Source organism: Schistocerca americana, chromosome 6 (genome assembly GCF_021461395.2).
Source record: "Schistocerca americana isolate TAMUIC-IGC-003095 chromosome 6, iqSchAmer2.1, whole genome shotgun sequence".
In the NCBI taxonomy this organism is placed as follows: Eukaryota; Metazoa; Arthropoda; class Insecta; order Orthoptera; family Acrididae; genus Schistocerca; species Schistocerca americana.
The window spans coordinates 383,393,863-383,420,323 of NC_060124.1; the positions used below are offsets into that span (position 1 = coordinate 383,393,863).

At 40.5% G+C, this 26,461-nt stretch overlaps 1 protein-coding gene across 2 annotated transcripts in view; it reads left to right on the forward strand.

Moving 5' to 3' along the window:
- The window catches only part of LOC124619634, a 216,078-nt gene that overhangs the window by 11,951 nt on the left and 177,666 nt on the right, over positions 1-26,461 (forward strand). Inside the window, exon 1 of one of the 2 annotated variants that reach the window (XM_047146148.1) lies at positions 9,727-9,881. The exons of the other annotated variant lie outside the window; for it this stretch is intronic. The gene's annotated coding sequence lies outside the window, so the exon portion shown is untranslated. Of the gene's footprint in view, positions 1-9,726; positions 9,882-26,461 lie in introns of those variants that run through there. 2 annotated transcript variants of the gene reach the window in all.

Below are 26,461 nucleotides of genomic sequence, written 5' to 3' on the forward strand. Positions count from 1 at the left end.
TACTTGACGGACGTTACCGCTTCCAAAGACTGGGCATTTATTTTTTACTCGTACATTAATGAGGATTTTCGCCTTGTTATACGCAGTAGGTTACACTTACTAATATTGAGAGATAACTGCCAGTCATTACACCACGCATTTATTTTCTGCAAATCCTCATTGATTTGTTCACAACTTTCGTGTGATGCTACTCTCCTGTAGACTACAGCATTATCAGCAAACGGTCTAAGGCCGCTGCCAATACCATCAACCAGATTGTTTATGTAAATCGTAAAAAGCAGAGGACCTATTACGCTACCCTGAGGCACACCTGAAGTTACGCTTGTCTCTGTCGAAGTCACCACGTTCAGGACGACATACTGCTTCCTGTCTGTTAGAAAACTTTCTATACAACCCCATATGTCATCGGATAGACCGTAAGCGCGCACTTTTTGCAGCAAACGACAGTGCGGAACTGAGTCAAACGCCTTTCGTAAGTCGAGAAATATGGCATCAACCTGGGAGCCGATATCTAGAGCCTGTTGTATATCATGCACAAATCATGTCTCGCATGACCGCTGTTTCCTAAAACCATGCTGGTTTCTGCAGATGAGCTTCTCAGAGTCTAGAAATGTCATTATGTCTGAACATAAAGTATGTATCATGATTCTACAACAAATCGATGTCAGTGAAATTGGCCCGTAATTATGTGCATCCGATTTTCTACCCTTTTTATAGATTGCTATGACCTGGGCTTTCTTCCAATCCCGTGGAACTTTCCGCTGTTCCAGTGATCTGTGATAGATGATGGATAAGAATGGTGCTATATTTATAGCATAGCCAACATGAAATCGTACGGGGTACCGTCTGGGCCAGATGCCTTCCTGGCGTCAAAGGATCTTAACTGTTTTACAATCCCAGGTACACTAAACACTATGTCAGCCATCCTTTCGTTTGTTCGATAATTGAAAGGGGGAATGGTGCTGCAGTCCTCTACCATAAACGAGTTTTTGAAGGCTAGGTTTAGAATTTCGGCCTTCTGTTTATCATCATCAGTTACATTACCCATGCTGTCAGCAAGAGAAGGTATTGAATTATTTGTAGCATTCATAATTTTACGTATGACCAAAATGTTTTGGGGTTATTTTTAGAATCTGCAGATAAAATATTGCTTTCAAATTCGTTAAAAGAATCTCTCATTGTCCTTCTGACAGCTGCTTTCATTCCGCATAATTTCTGTTTGTCAGCTGGGCTGCGCTGTCTTCTGTAGCTGCAGTAGGAGTGTACATTTTTCCAGGTGCCTGGTGAGCTATGAACTTGGACTTTTTCAACGTTTTTTAAAAAATTATTGGAGCGTGTTTGATATCGACATCGTTTTGCTTTCAGTGTATTCTTCCTGTATAAAAAATTTCGGACGGGTTTCGCATGTCAGATTGGATCGTTCCCTTGTTAGCGTGTGCTCACAATTTGATAGCGGCATGAGAAAACGTTTCAATGCACACATGGCGGCATCGCAGCGATAATCGTGCAGTAGTACTAGATTTGAAGCCAACAAGTTTGCACACATGCAGAGGAAAGCAGGCAGTGTTTACTTGTTTCGTTTATGAATCACTAAGAAATGCAGCAGCAGAGTTTGGAGTCACTCACTACTTAGTTTGCGGCTGCTGAAAGGAGCGTTCGTGACACTGTTTATGGGTTTAAGAGTAGATGAAAGTAAATTCTTTATTTTCAAATGAATATATAGTAATTTGATGAATTAACCCTAAAACAAAAACCGTAGCATCAACTGTTCGTCTTTTAAGGATGTCTGGGACGTGGCTGCACGTTGATCTGTATCATCAGAGGAGAACTGGCCAACAACACTGTCTAAAATAGTAAAGAAAGTTTGTAAATCTGCGTGGGAAGACTTGTACAAAGAATGCATACCAAAATTTGCATACCGAAGGTGGCTGAAAAATGTCAAGGGAATTGAAAAAATGGTTCAAATGGCTCTGAGCACTATGGGACTCAACGTCTGAGGTCTTTAGTCTCCTAGAACTTAGAACTAGTTAAACCTAACTAACCTAAGGACATCACACACATCCATGCCCGAGGCAGGATTCGAACCTGCGACCGTAGCGGCCTCGCGGTTCCAGACTGCAGCACCTAGAACCGCACAAAGGGAATTGAAAAGCACGCTTTGTGATCTGGACAATGAAAATCCATCAACCAAAGGAGCAAGTTCACTTAATAGTAGAAGAAATAATTTCGCTGATTACTTTATAGACATTGCTGGGAAAGTACCACAGCAGGACATTTGTATCTAAAAATTGTCGGAAACAATCGTTGCAAACACTGAATCAGTTTATTTTCGAACGTGAAAGATTTTTCAGTTTATATCTCTTATAATGGCTCGTGGTTTTGAGGTGCAGATGGTCGCCGCGCGCCGCCAATCGAAACAGTCTGAAATTCCAAACTATTTTATTGTAGTCCCCCGCCATGGCTCAATATAAATTACAGCAAGTTGCAGCGGGGCTGAGGAACCCAGCTATCTCCTGCATATTGTCGCTCATAATGATGCCAGGATGGATCGTCAACCCAGCAGTGGCTCATGATGCAATTGCCTGTGTTCTACGGTGGCTCCATGTCCGGCTTGTCTCCGGCGACTCCTGGTCCGTGTGGTGTCGGCTAGCTGCAGCTGTGTGTGTTGTGGTACGACTCACACACCCTGTACTGTCCAGCAGGGGCTGGTCAGTGATCCAGTGACCCGCATTGATGGCTGGCTAACTGCTTCTGAGGGATGGTGCTGGCCCAATGTGGTGGTGGTTCCAGGCGTGGTTTCAGGGCAGACTGCTCTGATGCAGAGTCGAACTGTGGTCCACAAACAGCATTCTGAATGCCGCCCAAGCATCACAGTCCCATGGTGATAGAGCTATGATAGTAACAGAAGTGAAATTACTGTAAAATGGCGAGGTATTTATACTCTAATGAACTTTGCTATGCCTTGTGGCACGTATATTACACATTTTATCGGCTGCCGGTGTCTAAAGGCTTTCGCCCTCTTCTACCTAGGTACTACTACGTGAACTGTTACCACGCCTCGCCAGGCCAACTCACCTCGCAGTGTTAAAACGACTGTGTTACACAGTGAAGAGCCAAAGAAACTGGTACTCCTGCCTGATATCGTGTAGGGCCCCCGCGATCAAGCAAAAGTGCCGCAACATGACGTGGCATGGACTCAACTAATGTCTGAAGTAGTGCTGGAGGGAATTACCACCATGAATTATGTAGGGCTGTCCATAGATCAGTAAGAGTATGAGGGGGTGGAGATGTCTTCTGAACAGCACTTTGCAAGACATCCCAGATACACTCAATAATGTTCATGTCTGGGGAGTTTGGTGGCCAGCGGAAGTGTTTAAACTCAGAAGAGTGTTTCTGGGGCCACTCTGTAGCAATTCTGGACGTATGGGGTGTCGCACTGTCCTGCTGGAATTGCCCAAGTTCGTCGGAATGTACAATGGACATGAATGGACACAGGTGATCAGGACTTGTTACCTATCAGAATCGTATCTAGACGTATCAGGGGTCCCATATTTCACCAACTGCGTACGCCCCACATCATTACAGAGCCTCCACCAGCTTGAACAGCCCCTACTGACATGCAGGGTTCATGGATTCACGAGGTTGTCCTCATACCCGTACACGTCCGTACACCCGATACAGTTTGAAATGAGACTTGTCCGACCAGGCAACATGTTTCCAGTCATCAACAGTCCAGTGTCAGTGGTGATAGGTCCAGGCGAGTCGTAAAGCTTTGTGTCATGCAGTCATCAAGGGTACATGAGAGGGCCTTCGGCTCCGAAATCCCAAATCGATGATGTTTTGTTGAATGGTTCACACACTGACACTTGTTGATGGCGCAGCATTGAAATCTGCAGCAATTTGCGGAAGGGTTGCACTTCTGTCACTTTGAACGATTCTCTTCAGTTGTCGTTGGTTCCATTCTTGCAGGATCTCTTTCCAGCCGCAGCGATGTCGGAGATTTGATGTTTTACTGGATTCCTGATATTCACGTACACTCGTGAAATGGTCGTTTGGGAAAATCCCCACTTCATTACTACCTGAGAGATGCTCCGTCCCATCGCTCGTGCGCCGACTATAACACTTAAATCTTGATAATCTGCCACTGTAGCAGCAGTAAGCGGTCTAACAACTGTGCCAGACGCTTGTCTTACATAGGCGTTGCCGACCGTAACGCCATATTCCGCCTCTTTACATATGTCTGTATTTTAATACGCATGTCTACACCAGTTTCTTTGGCGCTTCAGTGTATTTTGTAGGGCATAAAACCCGCGCTTGCCTACGGCTTCAACGAACCCTTTCCTATTTTGCGTGTTTCCGACGAAATATGGTTGGTGCGCCGCATTGCCCTCCTCTTTAACCCTTTCGCTGCTATAGTGAAGCTCTTTGCATTCTGAGTTGAGGCTGCATTGCTTATGACTGTACTGATCGCCAAGAACTGGTGCCTGTGCTGAAAGATGGCGTTCTGGACGATGTGAAATACTTATCATCCGAGTTTTCGAAAACTATTCGGTGAAAAATTTTGATTTTGCACATCCTACAGTCCGAATCTTCACTTTATAAGGAACTTAATTTCATTTCGTTATCCGTCATACTTACTGAGCTGCATCAAATTATGTAAAAATATTGCCTGTGCTGAGAGACAGCGTTCTGGCTGATATAAAATACTTATCATCAGATTCTTCGAAAACCGTTGGGTGAAAATATTTGATTTTGTGCATGCTATAGTCTGATCCTTCACTCGATAAAGAAGTGAATTTGTTTTTGTTGTCTGTCGTACTTACCGCATTGCTTAAAACTAAGTAAAACATTGCACAACATTTCAAAAGAGGTCACAGAGGTAACAATGCAGTGTGTAAACTTTGCGTATGGTTGATTTTAGTTTATAGTACATTCGTGATATGTAGATAAGATATCAAAATGATATTTAAAATTGAGAGCAGGACGGTGCCTTATTGAGTTGTATATTCAACGAACGGTCAGGCGCAATGTGACAGAACTGTCCGTGTAGATTCGCCGGCTGCTATGAGATAGTTATCATCCGTTTTCAAGAAAACTACTAGGTGAAAAAATTTGATTTTTCGCATCTTACAGTCTGATATCTTCGTTTAATAAAGGATTTAATTTCTTCTCGTTATATGCCGTAGTTACTGTGCTGTATCAAAGTAAGTAAAACTTTCGCAAAATTTTAAAGATTTAGCAGAGGTAAAAATACACAGCATAAAGTTTGGGTGTAGTTGATTTTAGCTCATAGTGAATGAAATGTAGCAAAGATATGAAATTTTATTTAAAATGGAGGGCAGAAGGATATATAATTTCGTTCTCGAGTTACTGGGTTTTATATCCGAAGGACGGTTGCGCTCAGTGCTCCCGTTCATGTCCTTGCGCATCGCGAATCGTGTGTTCATAACAATCGTCGTATATCATTTACGATTCAAGATATCGAAACGAGGTTTTCTGCAAATGACAGCGCACAATGAGGCACATATGTTGTGTGATAAATACTCGAGATATTTTTTATTCACTGAGGTATGGAGGTAACTCGTCCGCAGCAGTGCGGTGGGCGGCTCCATAGCACTATAGGAAAATGTAAGCGGTGTACGTCAGAGATGTACCTATTCTCCTTCACGCCTGCATGCTTCTGTCTCCGCCACAACCATTAAAGCAGCTCAGCCTGCCGCAACGGAGGCACAAGAGTAATGTGGGTAAAGCAGGCCAGCTTGGGTTTCCGCTGGCCTGGCAAGTTTCACAGTATCCGTTCAGCCTGCCGCACCTGGCAACAAGTTGCGCTATCAGTGCAACGTGACTAACGAGGTATATGTTTGCATAGCTAGTCCCACTGCAGTTCATTTATCGTAACGGTGGAGGAGCAAAATGAGCGTACCAAACTTAAAGAAGATTGAGGAAAAATTAAGAATCTGGGGATATACACCAGTCACGAGAAGTTCAAGTCCAGCAGGTGAAAAGTTGTCGTGTGTTTAGGAGGCAGACTTACATAAGTCGCTTGGTGACTCGCAATGGAAATTGTGTAAAAAGTTACTAAAACGTTCATTCAGGAACCTCTAGCATGTTACAAAAGTTTGTAAATTTCACAGGCAGTTTCGTCACTTAATAAATATTTTGCAAGTGGACAAAGACTTAGGGTAAGATAAAATCAATGGGAAACAGCGATCTGTCTGTTAAATAAAAAAGTAAAAAATAGTCAGTCACACAGTCTTTCGTTAAATAAATGACAGGTTTCAGCCTCCAGTTGTATTCCACCTTCAGATAAGGCTGCATTCACAATGGCACCGAAACTGGTCGTTAGAAATCGTTGCCAGAACTCGCCCGATAACGTCGGCCGACAGCATGGTCATAGTACATTCGATGCCCATCGCCAGTTTTCAGTAGGGTCATGGAGTTTAGATTACTTTGGGTTAGAATCTATTCTCTGTACGAAGTAGGTTAGATTTTAACCTCTTAAGATTGGGTGGATACCAAGACGCCTCTGTGCTTGGATGCGAGTGCTGGATAGCAGCTTCTTCTATTAAAGAGACGTCGAATGCATGTAAATGAGCTTTCCTGTCCCGTTAAGAATCTGGCGACTACTATACACTCTATCCTAAGTTACAGGAATAACCAGACAAGTTTTACGGATATATGGATGGCAGAGAAAGTTCTGTTGCATACTCGAGATAATTAGTGGGGATCTTAAAAAGCAAGCTGTAAACACTCTGTTTTGCTGTATATATTTAAAGTTGTGTAAATGTATGTCAGTCAACCTTCAGTGACTGTCATTTAGCACACGATTTAAGACAAGTGTAAAGTGTAGCATAAGATACCTTGAAAACCTAAAGCACTTAAAAGTAGAAATATATACTATATACTGTACCACAAACAACTTTATATTAACAGAATTACTATCCTACTGGCATAAAACGCCAGTAAGCAGTAATAATAATTTGTAAACAACTAATGACAATCTATCAAAAAAAGGTCCAGTACAGTAACTATAAGGTTGTAAGATACCAACCCTTTTCACTTGATCAAATTATTTTTTTAGTTTACAATCTATGCCTAAAATTTCCGATAAAGATTTTGCCTGATTGAGGTTTCGAGTAAACCTGAGATTTCAGTCCAAAGATTTCGAACTATATCCCAATTATGATATTTTCACCCTCAGAGTGCCACAAACTCACTCTTACTTGGACTAAACTTACCAGTTTCTCAAGTCCATATTTCTTGTGCGAGAGCGTCGGTCGATTTGAACGAAGAAAAAAATTAATTAGAATTTCACTGACTGTCGTTCGTAGTCTGCGCGTTTGGGGGATAAGATCGGTTATAGTGTGACCGCGAACAGAGTGGCCTACTGATATGAAAAGATCGGCCGTCTGCGGTCGATGTCGGTTGTCGCCAAAATCCACCGATATCGGTTATCTTCCACGGGCGACAATTTCAGGGGGTGACAAATTCATATTCTTGAAAAAAGAAACCTTGTTTCACAAGCCATCTATACTCCGTTCATCGTTAGAATAAACCTAATGTAAACATTACACCAAGTTTTTCTTCCGCGCTTACTGAAACCTCATTGGATTTCGTTTCACATGGAGCTGTTTCGAATACAGTCAAGTACGATAATGAGAATACGTTTTATGCTGTGCGTTACGCACACATCGACTCAGCGATAATACAGGGAAACAGCTTTACATCGCACTTAACTTGGACAGAACTAGCCAGGCAAGTGACCCAACTAACCTGCATTGGTGTGAAGAGTTGCAGTAACGAAGTAAAAAGTGACGAGCAGAGAACAGTATACCTTTGAATGTCATTTAATTTTGAAAGAAAAGGAAATAATATATGGTAAAACTCAGGCGATATTCTTCTTTATGTGACTGGACGGAAAACAAAACATGGTCTCGATGTTAGCTAACATAGTATAGGAATTAAAAACAAGAATGATAAGAATTCCTGACTTTAACAATTGGAATTTTTCTGCATGAACTACGTGCGGCGCAAAAGAGCACTCATGAGATTTTACCACATAGTTAAATATTGAAGCCATTGAAGGTATTACAGTCAATTGTCTGGTAGTCTCTGCACCCCTTCCATATTGGACTCGGAGGAATGCATTTCAGTACGGCTACGTTAATAATGAGGTGATCAGCAACAGAATCCCAAGCCACTAAGAAATCCACATGTCCTCCTCCTCTTTTATGGTTGGCTGTTCTGCATTTCGCCATCGTTCGGCAGTGACGTGTCACAAAGCTTCATGCATTACTTGCAGTACGTTTGGCAACTTAAATATCCTATTTCTCGCGACAAATTCCTTAACTTGGCTCCAGATGAATTCTGTTGGGTTCAGATTGCAAAGCTAAAGTAGCAACCGTAAAATGCAGCATGTGTACAATGTACTCGACGCAACGAATTTTTTTTCCATGTTTCAACGATGCATTTCACTCTGTCTAGTGTGAGACCACATCTGTCCTACAAATCAATGGTGACATTCAAACAAAGGGCGTTTGAATTTTCTACAAACAATTTGATTGTGTAATGATTTCTCAACTTCAACAATCTTTTATAAAAGGTAGAAGTATTTTCAATAAAAATCAGTGTTTTGCGTGCGGTATGTTATTAGACATTATAAGATGTGCATTTTTCCTGAAAAACGATGGTTAAGTATGGGCTAGTTGCCATTTATTTGATCAATTTCATATTTAGACGATTTAGGTCTTCAAACTCAACAAAAAAAGTTGCAGTCTCCAACGAGGTCGAACCACCACCCCCAACACACCCGAATATTAACCGATGATGCTACCAATTACAATACATCTATAGTTAAGATTCAATCCCTTTTCTTTAGTATATATTCCTCAAAAAAAGTCAAAGCTGATTTTTTTTCCTGTAATGATGGTTCAAATGGCTCTGAGCACTATGGGACTCAACTTCTGAGGTCATTAGTCCCCTAGAACTTGGAACTAGTTCAACCTAACTAACCTAAGGACATCACAAACATCCATGCCCGAGGCAGGAATCGAACCTGCGACCGTAGCGGTCTTGCGGTTCCAGACTGCAGCGCCTTTAACCGCACGGCCACTTCGGCCGGCTGTAATGATGTGAAAACTGTAAGTACAAATTGTTTCTAGTCATTAACGATGTTCTGCGCTTGTGTTTCACTACGAAGCAGGAAGCAGTGTCATCCATATTCACGGTACTTATGAACAGCGAGACATTAGAGCACAAGTAGCATTTAGAGAGACTGTGACTGTACACGATATTTGAAATAAAAATTACGCAGTTGAAGTACGAATAAGAAAAATGTTGATGCCTGTTAATACATCAGAATTTGTTAAAGTTTATACACATAGTGATAAGATTTTTAATATATAAGTTGGACCGTGTTCCAAGGGCGGAACAACACCTGTGTACGAGACCTACGGCTGCTGACCAATCATCGCGTTTGTGTTTGTTTACATCAGGTTTATTCTTATAGTGAATGGAGTATACTGTATAGTATCCAGCGCACGTTGGTCTATCGATGTTTCATTTGATTTTGAAACTCATCTCAGTTGGTTTTTAACATTTTTGAACAATTTCTGACCGAATCATATGTTGATTTTTTGAAGCCGTGCATAGTGTACGTGATGTCTCTGCCAGGGGAATCCCTGTCGCATCTAGAAATAAAAAGCATTGCCGCAGACAAAAGGGGACGGGGCAATGTAAGCTGAACGCAATAAACTCAAATGGGTGAATGACACTAATCTGGTTGGATTGGATGTGCAAATAATCAGCGTTGTTATAATTATGAGCGGAATCAATAGATTCAGTATACCAGAGTGGAAATAAAGGACTAACAGGAATAGCAGGTAAGAAAGATTACATATTATCTCCTCTGTTTATCCAAGAAAAAGCAATTTTGACAGAAAATTTTTGACAGAGCCTTACAGTATTAATAGCCAGTTGTACAGTTGCCGTTTAGCAGTCGCTTAAGTTCTATTTTCGGAATAGCGTGGAAAACGCATTGTATGAGTATGTAATAACGTCTAACCGGAAAATAAGTCCAGGATAACTGAACCGGTGATTCTGGCAGGGTTGGGGAAGTTAACGGGAGAATATGTTTTGTTGAGTGGTACTTAAGTAAATAAATTAGTGAAATCAAAGTGAACTAGAAATTAGAATATAAATGGAAAACTTGGTTTAGTTTAGAGAGTTACATACTCGCATTCAGTGGGCAGAACAGGAGAAGAGACAATGACTGTGAAGTCAGCGAGTTCCACATAAGCGGGCGCTGTCGATTCACCCGTCAGGGCATCGCCCGACTGGCTCACGTGTTTCTCAGTTGTCGCATGTGAGCAAAGGCCCTCGCCTACATTCCAAGAGCCAATGACCGACGTCAAGAAGATTCTTTGAGAAGCTTTTCAACGTGACGGAAGAGGCAATGACCGGCTCACGTGTTGCTCAGTCGTCACATGCGATCAGAGGCCCCCGCCTACATTCCAAGAGCCAACGACCGACGTTAAGAAGATTCTTCGAGAAGCTTTTCAACGTGACAGAAGAGGCAATGGCCGTGAAGTCGTTCACCTCCAGTGAACTGAAGTGAATAAATACGCGAGACGCGGTGGGCCCGACAGATGAAGACAGATGAAGGCGGGGACGAAGACGAAGACGGAGACGGGGACGGAGACGAAGACGAGAGACAAAGGAAGAAAAGAAGAGTAGCAGTAGTTTTCAGTCAGTTTCGGTGCTGAAGACCGTCATGCTAGAAGAGATTGCATCATGCACAGACGCACCAAGTCCGCCGCTGTAATGGAATAGCAAGCAGTAGCTGCGGCGCCAGAAGACAGAAGTTAAAAGGTATTTGAAGTCTGGTTTTTACATACCCGGGTGACTCGTGAGGACGGGAAGGAGACGGCCTCACATCAGTAGTCACCTGTGAGCTGGGATGAAGAGCTGACAGCCGAAGACTGGCAAGCGGGAGTCCGTGGTTCGAGTTCGGGACACTGGCCTTGCCCCGCCGCGTCGCTCCGCTGGTCGACGCACAACACACGCGGCCGCTTAGAGAAGAGAAACACTGGGACGACACACCCAAGGTATCATCCGATGCACGACTTCGCTCGCAATAGTTAAACCGGCCACCTCGCGCTGCGCGCCTCCCGTCAGCTGGGCGAGACGGCGACACGAGACACACACCGCTACGCGTAATCAGACGCCGCCGCCGCCGCCGCCACTGCCGCTGCCGCAGCAGAAGACTTCACAAATGACACAGCCGCCGCTCTCCGAACCAGAACATCCCGTAAGATACATTTGTATAAATCTTCAATAAAAGTTATCTTATGTAAAAATGATGTTTCATTCGACCTCATACCCGAGCCAAGGAAGAACCCACCCTGCCCACATGTTGTTAAGAGAGAAAAGTTAATTTATTTAATATTTTCACCCTGACAGAATGCTTTAGAATGCTCATCCTGACAATTGACAGCATCCAAAGAGAAAACCCAGTTACATTGAGTGACAGAAGTGTCACATTTAGTAACACAACTGATACATTTGATGTCAGAAGCCGTTTCAGTTGTTACAGTTTTGACAGTGGCAGGAATAGTTACAGAATTAGCCATGAGAAGATTATTTGTTAGAACGAGGAAGAAAAAGAAACGGGGACATCACATAAATTATGTGGAAGAATATGACGATTCTAAATTTATATAAAAATTTCATACTACTACTTTTCGAACTCATGTTTGAGAAACTGGAGCGTATGAATGACATGTGAAACTATTTCCTAACATAAAACTGTGTGCTTGTAGTAGGCCTAATAGGTATTTGCTAGTGGTACGTATATTCTGTCGTGTTATTTATGTAAATGAGATACTTAAAAATGACAATTTGTGGCAAAACAGCCTCACTTTTTGTCATGTGTTACAGTAGCTGCAATATTAGAAAGAGTTATTTCGTTTTATCTTGCAGACAGTGACAAAATGAACGTAATCAAATCGAGAAACTACACCAGTCTTGGGTACTATTCGTGTTAGCAACTTTTTCATTGTTAGACAACGACATTTTGATTTTTTTTATGTAGCAATACGTTTGACGAACTTCAACAAGGTAATAGATTCTCTCGCAAAAAGGAAAGCATGCCATGTAAAACTATACCAAGAGTAGAGAGAAAAAAATGCAGAGACCGGAGAAGAATTGAAGAAATGTGTATTGTGTTGCTTGTCTTTAGTGGTTTTATGTTTCCTGTATTTTATTTTATGTCACAGAAAAGAGAAAGTTATTAGCTAATAGGCGTTAAAGAGTGCAAATTTTTTGAAGAGTTTTTATTCTCCTGGTCACAAATAATCCCATCCAGTATTAATTGTGAGTTTTTTTAAGGGGGTAGGATGTCGAATTGGCCGACTGGAAGCAGGAGAGCACCACAGGACATTTTAATTTCCACTGTCAGGTCTGGTGGCTTCTATTATAAAAAAATACATGCTTGAATTCCAGAGAGCTAAATCCAATGACGTGCGACAGAAAAATGTTCTGCGAAGAGGCGTGTCACTGCACTTTGGCACACAAGACCAAGTAACATGTCTTAAAATTCATGCGAACATATATGTTTTTACAGGGTGATTCAAAAAGAATACCACAACTTTAAAAATGTGTATTTAACGAAAGAAACATAATATATCCTTCTGTTATACATCATTACAAAGAGTATTTAAAAAGGTTTTTTTTCACTCAAAAACAAGTTCAGAGATGTTCAATATGGCCCCCTCCAGACACTCGAGCAATATCAACCCGATACTCCAACTCGTTCCCCACTCTCTGTAGCATATCAGGCATAACAGTTTGGATAGCTGCTGTTATTTCTCGTTTCAAATCATCAATGGTGGCTGGGAGAGGTGGCCGAAACACCATATCCGTAACATACCCCCATAAGAAAAAATCGCAGGGGCTAAGATCAGGGCTTCTTGGAGGCCAGTGATGAAGTGCTCTGTCACGGGCTGCCTGGCGGCCGATCCATCGCCTCGGGTAGTTGACGTTCAGGTAGTTACAGACAAATAAGTGCCACCTATCTGGAGGTTTAACACCATACTTCGTTCGAAATGCACGCTGAACAACTGTCGTCGATTCACTTCTGCCGTACTCAACAACACAAAAAGCTTTCTGTTGAGCGGTTGCCATCTTAGCATCAACTTATGCTGACACCTAGTCAACAGCGCCTCAAGCGAACAAATGTACAACTAAACGAAACTTTATAGCTCCCTTAATTCGCTGACAGATAGTGCTTAGCTCTGCCTTTTGTCATTGCAGAGTTTTAAATTCCTAAAGTTGTGGTATTCTTTTTGAATCACCCTGTATATCAAACTCTTCAGAAAGATGTGTGCTACAAAATGAACATATTTTGAAAATCTGTTTTTTTTTTTTTTTTTTTTAATTTTGTGGGCACTATCAAGTTTTTGACCCGGTTAGGAAATATCGTAGATCTGGGGCTGATTATGACGCTTGGAACAGTTATGTTGACACAGTCACAAAACTGCTGGGAACAGCACAACTGTTCCAAGCGTCATCATCATCAGCCGGATGGTGCAATATCCGAAACTGATCTTTTTTTATTGAAAGAGAAAGTGTGGCTGACAGCTGCATGGGAATGTGTGCTATATATTTGAGGCCATTTAGCGGTATACAGGCTTTCTTAATTCAGGGTAAACATTGAAATAGGAAAAAAATGTGGCTCAATGGATATTAAAAATCGCATTCTGGTGGTATGCGACGTAGTGTGAAGAAAGCTTAGTATGAAAAAGAAGTTCCTTCTTGAAGATACGTATGTTTTAGATTCACTTAATAATAATAACGAACTTCATGTTTGGTAGAATGCATTTGGGTAATTTCGAATGACGACTAATTGTGGCCACTTAGAATGAATTCAGCGAACCCGCAACACACATCCCGGAAAAAGTAATTACGACTTGTATAAGTGTGGTCATATGTAGCTGGAACACCCTAATGTTACAGGAACTCAACTTCTGGAACCGTACTTTAGTTTCTGTTGCAGTGTAATGGACATCCCAGTTCTAAAGTGGAGAGAATCTTGACAGTCAGAGATGGTTCTCATTACTGCAGAAAAAATGTATTATAGTAGATAACCTGAAGATGGTTTGAATTGAGAATAGAGAACGAAGTTGCAGAGACAACTTTTCATACTGAAACATATAAATAAGACCAAAAGGAACAATAAATCCACCATTTAGTGATCAACAATTACAAAAAAATGAACACAAGTTTCATTGAGCCTTGTCTTGTGATGCTCTGGTATTTTTATCAGTTTCTGAACCCTACTAATAGTGCTCCTGTGAAAGCATACAGAATAAACTGCTATGTAGCATATCACAGTGGGACAGCCAGTCAAGCAAGTCTCCCATAGACTGCTTGGGTTGGGCATAGCTTGGATAGGATGGGAGTAAAGCTGCCCGCCCATTTGGCTGATAACATTTGGTAACTTGCCTGCCTGGTTAAAAGGCAAGCATGGGTAGGGATTGGTCTTGTTAATCTTTTCACTTCTAATGGTGTGTACATGTCCTGCTGTATCTTTTCACTCCTAATGGTGTGTATACATGTCCTGCTACATCTATAAGTTCACCAGAGGTGTACACATTCTGCTTTTAAAAGCAGAATGTGTACACCTCTGGTGCACTTATAGATGTAGCAGGACATGTATACACACCATTAGGAGTGAAAAGATTTAACAAGACCAATCCCTTGGGTCACCATAAACCAGATAATCTGTTTGCAAACTAGGGTGACAAGGGCCATGGCTGTTGGCTCTGTTGGCTCCAGTCTGCTGTAATACTCAAGATTACTCTTACCACTAAGTCTCCTCATGCACTGTTTACCCCAAGCTCTGTTAAATTCTTTTTAGATTGACTTAAAATACAATTATAGTTACTGATACTCCCTCTTAGGCTCTGCTAATCCAATCCACTGGGATTTGAACAGTGGCTCGGTCTAAACTTCGTCACGTGTTTCGCTTCCTGTGTATATAAACAAGGACAGCACGTAACAGAGTAAGTGTTGCTGTGATACGTGGTGTGACAATGGTCAAGAGTGTTCCTCTCTGATACTGGATCTCCCTTTACTGATCCACATACTGCATGAACATCTCCACAGAGATTCATCCTTTCTCCTTGTTAATGAGTTTGTCTATGGAGAGAATTAACTCAGTTCCTAAAGTTTGGTTCACCATAGCAAGATTTTTGGCGGGTAACACTTCCATAGGTTTCTGTGGCCAATAAAACTGAAGCTGTGAATTACTCAGGTGGATTTCTTCTTAAACTGTGGTAGACGGACGAAACTAGGTCCCACCATTTCATACTATGTACTGTTTATTAGCAGTCTACTTCCACCTAGCTCTGAACAGGTGAGCTCCACCTGTTCACAGGAACTGACTACTACTAACACTTTATCAAAGGTAGAGTACAATCAGTGTGCCTAAATCTGCTGAAAATACAACTCAGGCTTAATCACCTCTTTCATGTAGTCCTTTTCTGTGTTATGACCTCCCTTGACAAACTTCCTTAGCATCCCTGGGTTGACAGCATACACGTGAACTTTGTAATACTGGTACTGTGCCTGCTTTCCTGCTACTGGAAAGAAAACTGAAATGTAGACCTTTGCCCCATCAGTCCTTGCTTCCCCTGTGGTTAGGTTAAACAATGATTAGGTTTCAAGACCAACTTCAATTGGAGTGGTAGTTCATTTTGCACTTTCCATAGCCTCTCCAGATACTGATCTGGTAACAACAAGTTTACTCCCTGTCATTCTTGCACAGCCTGTTGTGTAGCTTCCTACAGTTCTGATATCTGTCTGCTTGCTTCCTGCGCACTGTTCTCCAAGGACTGTAACTGCATCATTATCACTACTTACCTATTCAATATTTCTAATTCAGCTTGCAACCTCTTATTGTTTTGGTTCATTGATTCTTCTACAGTTTTTGTATAGTTCATTACTTCCTCAGCCAGCTGGCATAATAATCAAGTATTGTTTAAAACATCTGCCTCCAAACTTGCAGTCCTTATTATGTGCCACTCATTTGCTACCATAATAACTTTTTCATAATGTGGGGCTACAGTCATAATATATTTCTTTAAAGTCAGTACTACCATTAGACTGTTGTTTATTTACAGTGTTACATTTACACTTACACAATCATGGTTTCGGCTTCAAAGTGCCATTATCAAGTGTTTTAAGTGTTATAAATTGCCTAAGATGGCATACTGTTGTATTAAAATACACTATTAAAATAGACAGTGTGTCTAATAGTGTATTTTAAAATGACAGTATGCCATCTTAGGCAATTTGTAACACTTAAAACACTTGATAATGGCACTTTGTAGCTGAAATCATGATTGTGTAAGTGTAAATGTAGCATTGTTAATAAACAACAGTCTTATGGTGGTACTGACTTTAAAGAAATTTGCTACCATGTTTCCTTGTACCCACTGCTCTACTACTTTTACCGTGTCATTCATTCTCCTAATGTCTACCTTGTCAACTGCCCCAATCACAGTTTTCAGAGGTTGGTCTCCCATGTTGATCCAACTTCTCCTCATCATTGTATGCAGTATACTCTCCAGACCTGTGTCATCTCACCTCTCAATTTCTGATAAGTCCCATGTGTCCTCATACATACCCCTGTAACTCCTGTAAGCACTCCGTAATTCTCCTCAACCTGCCAAAAATGTTTAATGCTTCCTCCAGCCATCTCACCTCATTCTGCATTTCCCATACCTTAAATAACGTATGTGTAACCCAATGGTTACTATTAACTGCCTCCTCTTGTTTTGTGAATATAACTCCCCCTTCCAGATGCTAGTTCTGCGGTGATTTTACTCCAGCAATAACCAATAGCATGGTGATAGGCTGCATCTACTCCAGCTTGTCCCCTGAAGCACCCAACCTGAGGCCAGGGACACACATTACCCTTCCCTTTCCCTGAAAGTCCCCTGCTGCCTCACAGTAGTTCATCCTTCTTACACTATATGTTTTTCTTTACTTATACCTAACAAACATGAAACATAAATCTACTCTTATCTCCAAGGCAATAATGCTTGTGGACTTCTCATTGGACCATCTAAAACTTCTCTCTCACCAACCTGCACTTTCTTTTTCACATTTCCCTTCCATTCCAACCCCAAAATTCCTGGAATAACTTCTGGATACCCACAAAATGGTCTCAGACATCCCACACATGCAATTGTCATTCTCATTGGCGACTGGGTCATGACATTCACTGATGATGTAGTTTTCTCAACCTGATATGGCCCTTAATATTTTGAAAAAAATTCTATCTTCCCCTCTTGAATATAAGAATTCGATAACATTATCCATTGGCCAACCTTGTATTGTGGCATTCTTGTCGTACAGCTCACTGCTGCTTCTTCTTGCTTTTCTAGTGCTCTGGTATTAGCCTTGCACATACTGTTCCAAATTTCCCTTATCATTCTTAAACTCTTTCACAAATTCTTCTGTCTTACCCTTCTTGACCCTTAAAATGTCAGGTAGTGATGGCCCCTTAACAGGCATATACTACCTCATGTGCTGACAGCACTGTTTTCGTGTGCTGCTACGAGTTGTACACTGAGGCCACATAGCTGGAATAAACACCTTAATTAGCATGGTGTGTATCCAAATAGTATCCTAGCATCTTCACTATACTTCTGTGAACTCTTTCCACTCTTCCATTGGCTTAAGGGTGTAAAGGACTTATTCTCAATTTTTTTACACACAACAGCTTACACAATCCCTTGAACAAATCTGCAAAGTTGGTTCTCTGATCCATCACTATCATCTCAGATACCCCAGACTTTTGTATATAGTTGTCTGTTAGCATTTATGCCATTGTTGCCTGTTTGTTGGGCACTGTGATGTTTACCACATATCTCTAAAAGTGGGCTATCATATCCCACTTCTAACACCAGTAGTAATAGATGGCGTATTTGTGGTGCAATGGGGATGCTGCGAGGTGCCAGTCAGTCAGCCTGAAATTTCAGATTGTTTTATTATGGCTTCCTGCTGTGGCTAAATGCAGGAAATGGAAACAAGGCTGAGGCATCCAATGGTCTTCTGTGTTTTGTCACCTCACAATGCTGACGTAGCACAGTGTAGGCTGGGCAGTGACTCGTGATGCAACAGCCTCTGTCAGTGTGTCCAGGCAATCTCAGATAGCTGTGGCCATGTGTACTGTGGCATAACTCATGCACCTTGCACTGGCCAACAGGTGGTAGGTAGGTGATGTAATGGCAGTGACCCACTGCCCCACATTGATTCTGGTCAGCTGCTTCCCAGGGCTGGTGCTGGTTTGATGTGCTGGTGACTCCAGGTTCTGTGGTTTTGGAGTGGGCTGCATTGGCACAGAGTCAAAATGTTGTTCATGAACTGCATTTCGGATGAAAAGTATTCTGGATGGTGCCCATGTATCACAGCCCCATAGTGATAGAGCTGCAATTCTAGCAGAAGTGACGTTAGTGGAAAATGGTTAGGTATTTATCACCTTCCAAGCTGCACTTGCTTGGGCTGTGCTATGCCTTGTGACATACTAAACATTTCGGCAGCCACCAGTGTGGAAAGGCTTCTGCTCTCTTCTGCTTGGATGCTGCTGTGTCAGCTGTTTCATACCTTAACAGGCTGGCTTGCTTCGCACTGATGTGATGACTGTGTTATATTTTGTAAGGAGTAACACCCATGCTTGCCTGTGGCTGGCACTGCTACAAAACCACTTCCTTCTTAGCACGTTTCTGACCAAATACATTTGGTGCTCTACACACTATTGAATTGTGTGCAATTATATACTTTGTGGCTGGAATACAATAAAACATTGATTACAGTGAACCAGCTCAAGTAACAGAATTTATTTCAAACTGTTATTGTTAACTGAAGATTGGTTCATTCTGAAGAAAGAGCTCTTTGCAGGGAGCAAAGCATTTGCTGTTTAGTGCCTTTTCAAGTTCTGAATGGCCACAATTGAGGAAAAGTGGAACCTCTAGAACACAAACACCAAATAGCTTAACAGTGTTGTGTATCTAGATCATTTCTCTCTCTTAATCTGTTTTGCAGTGAAACCCTCACAACTCTCTTAATCTGTTTTGCAGTGAAACCCTCACAAAACTTTACACAGATTTGCAAGTATGTGCCTGTGTTCTTAATCTTATCATGATACTGCTTGTGAGATGTGTCCCATATTTCAAGGTCTTTTTGCACCCCTTCAATGAGCAATTCAGTGCTGAAACCAGCTGCTTCAATTGCAAGCTGATGACAGCTTTTCCTAGAGGTGTGATCACATGTGCACTGCCCTATTCTCTGGCAATGGGTGCTGCTTCACAGCAATTGGCAAGATCAGTGTAATGCAGCAATGGTCAGTGAATACGATTCTCTCACTGTGTCCTCACACTGAGTTTGCATGTTTCACATGTTCTGTTGAAATGCGCAAGAAAATAATGCTGCAAACACATGATAATAAACCATACCTGTGCATCGAGCCTTAAAGGTGACACACTTTGCTGGTGCCACCCAGCTGACAAAGTAACTGCTGCCTTATTTATTTTTTGAATTTAATTTAAGTAAGTTGTAATTTATTTTCAATGATATGGTAACTTACTTTTTAGGATGGTACAAATCCACTTTTTAGGATGGTACAAATCCAAAGTGCTATGGGACTCTTGTTTTTATTCTTCCTCTGGTGGGCTTACCAGGTCCAAAAACAGAAAAGCCGGACTCAGCATTATGCTCATATTTAACCAGACATTTTGCCCTAAAATGTGGACTACCTAATATAAATTGGCAGTTGGGTATTCTCTCGCATTTATTAATAACTAATTACAGTCATATTATTGCAAGACCAGCCTTAAACATGGCTAAACTAAGAAACAATCAGGAAACAGCATTAAAATGTGGCAATTATGATAGCATGTAAGTGCTCAATCCTCTTCCTGAGATAATCTTATGTCAAAATAAACTAAACAAACAAACAGCTATCTATTTTTCTGAGGTGGGAAGCAAAAAGATAATCATTAAATTCCATCATTTCATAAGACTTGCAGTGTGTTAAATTTAAGAAGAGGTGAGGATATATGTGGATGTACGTTATTATCTGTTTGTGTGTCTGATTCTTCCTCACTTCAATTTGATGTCACTGTATTAAAGATAATTTCATCAGTAGGAATTTTGATGACACCATATGTTGCCCAGTGTTCTTCTTCTATCTCTTTAATTTTCCTTGGCCATAACTGGTTGGAAGGAAGTACCCACAAGATTCAGCATACTTCTGGCAGACAAGTCCTCTGATGTGTTGCACTCTGTAGCATGCCTTTTTATTTTTGCCTGTGCTAATTCTGTTGCATACTAATCACAGTTATAAGGCAGCAAGTGGACAACCTGGTGGCCTTTGATTTCAGTCAACAAGACCATTTTTTGACTGGCTTATATGTACTTCATTTACAGTTCATCCTTCCTCATACTGTCATTGCAGGGGATATTTCTGTGTTGCAGCCACTCAAGCACATTCACGCTTTCATGTCAAACTTCATAGGAGTTCTTTCAGTCTGCTGGTTATGGTAAGGTGCTTTATCCACAACAGTAACTGAATTAGTTGAGGTATTTGGCTGTACATTCTCTTAAAAGCACTTTTAAAGTTCATCAAATTTGTCTGCTCATGATAATCACCCTGTGTTGATTTTGCCCAGAACATTAAGCTGCACTTCCCTGACAAACCCATTCTTGGATCTGACATTTGCAACTATCAGTCTTCTTGATGCACTCCCCCATCCTGTGACACCCACGACACAATCTTCACATAATGCACCAGCCCTCTGACAGGATTTACTGCATGTTAGGTTTTGTATATTCATGACTCGTCAAGATAAAATATTTCTCTGCCAGCATCTCTAATATTCTTCATCTGCCAGTAAACGAGATTGCCATTGTACAGTGTCTGGACAGTTTAACACCACATTCCACTTGTTTACAACCCTATGTCATATAAAGCCCATAGAGATAAGTACTTTTCTCAAAGAGAGGATACTCCAATTCCAGGCTATTTTGTTGTGCAGAACTGGAAGAAGTATTGAAAGACATATCACTGTATTCCTAACCAATTTGATTGTACTGTAATATGAGAGTGTTATGAAATAATACAATAACCAGAGTTGTTTCCGTGTGAAACGATATGGCTGTACTGAAAGGTAACTGTATAAAGCAAAAGGTAAAAGTATGAATTAATTTGGATGAAGCAGAGGGCTCCTTCAAACAAAATATCTGAAATGGAAACTTACCTTTTCTTGCTAGACATTTTCAGTGATTTTTGGAAAACCATTTGAACCTTCCAATGCTATGCATGTTTTGTCTTGTGTAATTAGCAGGTGTCATGGAATATTTGTAGATGGGGTGTAGCAATTTTTTCCACTCTCTTTCCAGTTTTTCAGCATTCAGTCACGTGCAAGGTAATTTTGCGACCCATCTTCCCTCATGCTTCTAACCTCCATTCCCACCTTTCCACCTTGATACACCCCAGAACACAATTTGTCTCTGTTGCAACTATATGTTGTACAAACATTTAATATTCATTCTTAACACAATTCATTGATTAACAAACATTAATTTTGTACCATTAAAACAATATTTTTAATGAACTGCAAATTTTGCATCCTGTGCTGTGTGGAAACTAGTCCTAAAGAAAAAAATGAGTAGGTCCTTTTCTGTAGGAAACTTAATGTAGTTTGTCTTTGAGATATTCAAGAAAAGCCTAAAAAAGTGACTTATAAGTGCCCCCATACCTCCTCATTCAAGGCCCATCAATCAGGATTTTTATTGTATTATTCATTACATCCCCCCCCCCCCCCCCCTACTACTGTACAAAACTTTTTCCCCAAATTTTCTTTCATTGACTGGACATACTGATATGGCATGCCACAAGAGTCGTTTCACAGAGGGCCTCACACACAAGCAGTGGATCACAGCAATTAGTCACCATGTCTTGTGAACATTGTGCAGATCACATGTGTGTAGATAGATTGCAGTTATTTATTGCTGATCACTTGGAATCCATACATGACTTGATGAATTTCCTGTGATGTGTAGCAATTGGGCAGTGACTCCTATGTGTAGTTATTAAGCGTAGTTGCATTTTAAGAAGTGCTGGTATGGTGATATAAACATAAGAAAACACTGACACCCTTCGATTTTGCAGTGATTAGCATTCGGCTACAGTACACACAAGTATTGTATTGTTAAGGGCCCTACACACACACCAATTTATTGTCCAACCAACCCACCGACCAATTTCATGGCAGCCTATACACATCCCAACCAACTGCACTCAATAATTGTAGTCTCACCCTGTTGCTATCGCTGGTTGGGAATTGTTTATAGCAAGTTCATTAGGGTTATGTTCAATGAGATGCTGCTTTTTTAACACAGAAACCAAAACTGTAATATGTCTTAGCTGTTTTAGAGGTAAAAAGGCCAGGAAAATCTGAGTGAAAACTGTGGCCAAAGAAATGGCTAACGCGGATAAAGGTATTCATCCACACAATCTTAAGGAGCTGCAAGCCATGGATTTTCATAACTATTTAAGAATGGATGAAACATGCTTTTCAGAGTTGCTGAACACCACCAAACTGTTCTTAATGGAAAGGAACACAATTATGAAACAGGCTGTTAACTTTGAGGAGGGACTGTTAGCTACATTACGGTTAACAGCCACTAGAAAAAGTTATGAGCAAATTCAGTGCTGTTGTATCTCCCTAATTATTATCAAAAATGATTCCTGAAACCTCTAACACGATTTATAGTTGCCTGAGGAAATACAGTAGAAGTCCGATGTAACAGAATTGTTGGGGGACATGCATTATTCCCACATTACAGCGTACCCAGGGTAGATCGAAAATGAGCCATGTAATGACAGATTACGCATGGAAAGTTAGGAAGAACACATAATGCAGTATTATACATACTGTACTATACTGTCTTTAAATTTAAAGAACATTAGAAGTAAAAATTTCAGAAACTTACCAAATAGGTTTCAGCAATGAGATGAACTTCACTCTCAAGTGTCGACCAAACAATAACACGACACGAGTTTCAATACACTGTCAAATACAGTATGATAGTTTAAAATACTGCTCGCAGACAGCAGTGTGTCATTATTCTACTGCTTTAAAGAACTCAGTTAGATTTCTTTGGCAGGTCAATTCAAGCAGTTTCCTTAGTGCATATTGTTTTATGCTCATCAGGTGCACCTCAGTTTGGTTTGGTTCACTTTGTTGCTACATCCACATAATCAATTTATTTATATTAATCCAATATTTCATGTGTACTGGGAACATCATCTATACTTTCTTTGTCAGCTTCATCTTCTTGGTCATCTTCATCCTTGACTGCTTCACTACTGCCATTTCTAACAGCAGCAATGATGTCTTGTCATCTGTGATTTCTGAAATCAGTTCCTTGTAGTTGACAACTGCCCAATGATTTGAGTCTTCAAGATCAGTATTGCACCTAGAACATCACATGCGGATTGGATGTCACTGCTGTTGAAATCTGTGTCACTACAACATTCATCTGTTGCATTTCCTTCAATGGCTCACTTGTTCCAGCATTTCCTAATAGTGGTTAGACTGATGCTTTGCCATGACAAATCTACTGAGTATGCAGCACTCTTAAGATTTATAGATTTTAATAACATTTCCATTTCTTTATCTCAATTTACTATTGGAGCAGTTCATAATGATAATGAGTCTTAAATGCTCATATGATGCCCTGATGCAGTGGCCAAATTAATACCATTGTGTTTTTTGGCAAAAACAAAGTTTTTATTTTTCTATTTTTAGATAGCAACACATCAGCAGATAGATGAGCTGGACAGAGAATGAGGCTATGTAGAGCTTCTTCTCTCAGCTTTAGTGACCATAGGTGCTTTCTCACTGATGGTAACAAATTCTTCTTGAAACCATTTGGTGAAAATGTCTCAGCTTCAATGACAGTAGGTGCTTTCTCACAGAAGGAACAAATTCTTCTTGAAACCATCTGGTGAAAATGCCACATGTCATCGAAGCATTCTTTGAGTTCCTGTGAGGGCATTGTAATGATGACACGTTTACATGCTTGAAACATCATGGGCTTTTACTTCTACCTATACAAGGAGGTTTCAGCTTCTGGCTTCCTGTTTTTTTTGCGGTAAAATGGATAGTTATTCTCTCTTTATTCGTTTTCAAACCCATCCTATTTCCTATTTTTTTGTATTGAGAGTTCTGATTGGAAGCAATCAATGATAAAGCGCTGTTTCATCACAATTGTACACTTGACAATCATTTAAATTTTGATCTACCATTACTTTGTGTAGAGTTCCAGGAAATTGCAAGTATGCTGCTTCTTGTTAAGTGGTTGTTTGGTGAATAATGTGGTGATATAGCCAAATCTTAAAAACCATCCATCAGAAGCTATAAAATCTTTGTTGCCATATAAATCAAAGTGAAAATAACTGGCCTGGAAAATGATACACTTTGACTTCTCTTGGTTAGAAACCACTATAAAGGAATTTGTCAAGTTCACTGTCTATTACTAATTTAATCCTTTTTCGATCCATTCCCACCTCCCTTTCAACTGTGTTTCCAAAAATGTTAAGTTTATTCTCTTCTTTCACCCATTCTGTGATTGTTCCTTCAGGTACACCACCAACACATGATAAACTTGCTTTAGCTTCACCATTCTTCACATAATCAATAATTTTTAGTTTATCACTCACAGGACATGCTTTCAATTTCTGTGATATTGTAACAACCACACATAAATCTAGAAAATGAATCAATAATTTATGATCCCCATAATGGTCATGCTATTTTGATGGTTATGTTGTTGACTGCATCACAATGTTAACCATGTGATGTGTGTTCAAGCTTCTGCCCAGCAGCAATTCTTGTATGTGATAAACCAAATGATGAGTTTGATTACATCCATCTATTTTGGTTATTGCTTAGACAGCTCAGTGGTTACAGCAGTAAATTAGACTGCAGAAAAGCTACATGCAGACTGTAATAAGACTTTTTTTGAGTTTTTGAAATGTACTGAGAAGGCAAAAATTGTTCATAAAAGATATTTTGTTTTGGGGGACATACTTTGTGCCACGTTATATTTGGAGGTGCGATGTGTCAGACAGCAGTATATCAAGCTTCTACTGTATATCAAATTAATGTAAAATAAATAAAAAGATGAAGCAAGTGATATTCACATAAACTCTATTATTATGCAGTCGTAGGATATGTAACTGTCATAAAAAATAGCAGTGAAAGAAACTGAAGATTCCTCATCAGTGGAAAATCAGAACACTTCCATAGGTTACATTCCTCACATCCACTCTTGGCTGTGTGTAGTTTAACAGGAGTGGTGGCGGCATTGGAGGGAAAGGTGCGCAGGTCAGTGGAAGAAGAGGTTGACATGATGTGTACAGGGGATGGAAAAGGGATTGGAACTACAGGTCTTTTTATGACGGGGAAAGACATAATTTGTGGCAGAAGAGTGATGCTGGAGAGAGGAGAATTTAGTCCAACTTGGATAAAAATAAAACTTAAGAAATAAGTTTTTGGCAATGACCTGTTGTTGAGGCTACATTTCCTGTAAGTGAGAACTGCATGCAGTTGAAATTGTTCTCACTGTTCTGGTTATGATGACATTAGCTTTTTGACCACACTAATGAGCTCTTGCTGCTCTTTTCTGTCCCTATTGCCCTCATTTCTCACTTCTCTGTTGCTGCACACTTCAGGTTTAGTGTCCCACAAGCTTTTACACTCTCTATATATCTCCCAAAAAACTCTGTAATTCCACCTTTATCAGCCTTACTATCTGCCACATTAGCCATTTTGAACAGCATCTATTTTCATGCACACAGACAGCAAAAGATTGTCAGTTGGGAGGTTGGCTGTACAGTGCTGAACATGGCACAATTTGTTGAGTTAAGTTAAGGGAGGGTCGACTGTTGGATGGTCAGACCCATCCAACTGTCCTACAAGAAAAATTGTTCACAAAGTGCCTACAGGCATCCAATTTATCAGACAACCAATAAATTGGTCTCCATAAACTGGCCCATTAGACTGAAAGTGCTGGCAGTGACCTGACACAAAATACCCATGGCCCAAAGTTGATACTTGTCGTTAGCGGCAGAATTATACCAGCAAGAAATGCCATTGGTTATAACATGTGAAGTATCTGTCTCTTCAAAATCTTTGTGTACACAAGGAAATAAACAGCCAAATATTTGTGACATGGAAGAATATGAATTTAAACTATCCTCTTAGGTTCCTGCCTATCACATATTCATAAACTGCTACATATTAATGTAAATAACTTTGAATATTGCAGAACATAATTGTATTTCATTCAGAATATGTCAAGAATACTAAGATGGAAAAAAAGAAAA